The 729-nt window shown below is 54.0% G+C and overlaps 1 non-coding gene across 1 annotated transcript; it reads left to right on the forward strand.

The window, feature by feature from the left end:
• Positions 1–418: 418 nt before the first annotated feature.
• Positions 419–491, forward strand: TRNAH-AUG. Its single transcript has one exon. It is a non-coding gene; the product is annotated as a tRNA-His (tRNA).
• Positions 492–729: the final 238 nt, after the last annotated feature.

Genomic DNA, 729 nt, shown 5'->3' on the forward strand with positions numbered 1-729 from the left:
GGGTGTCAGACGCACAGCCCGCTTGCCTGCATCGTATTAATTGGGGGGGAGGATGGAGTCAGAGGACTTGGGGTGCGTGTGGCTAAATCAGGCAGGTCGATGGGGGAGCAGGGCAGGGTGTTTGTGTCTGTGTGTGTGTGTGGGGGGGGGTCTCAGGGCTCCAGACAGCTCATCTGGGGCGCAGTTGCATCGTGGAATCGGCCCCCAGATGTTAGGGACGCTGCATGGACCCGCGGTGGCTCAGTGGTTAGAGCCGTTGGCCTGCGGACCGAAGGGTTCCCCGGGGTTCCGTTCCTGGTCAAGGGCTCGTACCTGGGTTGCAGGTTCTATCCCAGGTGCTGCTCCAGGCACGTGTAGGAGGCAACGAAATGCGTGTGTCTCTCTCCCTTCCACGCTCTCAAAAAAGCAATGGAGCCCAGCCGGTGTGGCTCAGTGGTTGAGCGTCGATCTATGAACCCGGAGGTCACGGGTTCGATTCCCGGTCAAGGGCACAGGCCCGGGTTGCGGGCTCCATCCCCAGTGGGGGGCGTGCAGGAGGCGGCCGATCCTTGATTCTCTCTCATCATGGGTGTTTTTAATCTCTCTCTCTCTCTCTACCTTCCTCTCTGAAATCAATAAAAAAAATTTTTTTTTAAGAAGCATGGTGATAAAATACTTACATAATATTTGCAGACCTCAAAATAAATAGTCTTATTAAAATAACATTCTTTGGGGTTTCTTTTTTTCTAA

This window comes from Myotis brandtii, unplaced genomic scaffold (genome assembly GCF_000412655.1).
Source record: "Myotis brandtii unplaced genomic scaffold, ASM41265v1 scaffold4087, whole genome shotgun sequence".
NCBI lineage: Eukaryota > Metazoa > Chordata > Mammalia > Chiroptera > Vespertilionidae > Myotis > Myotis brandtii.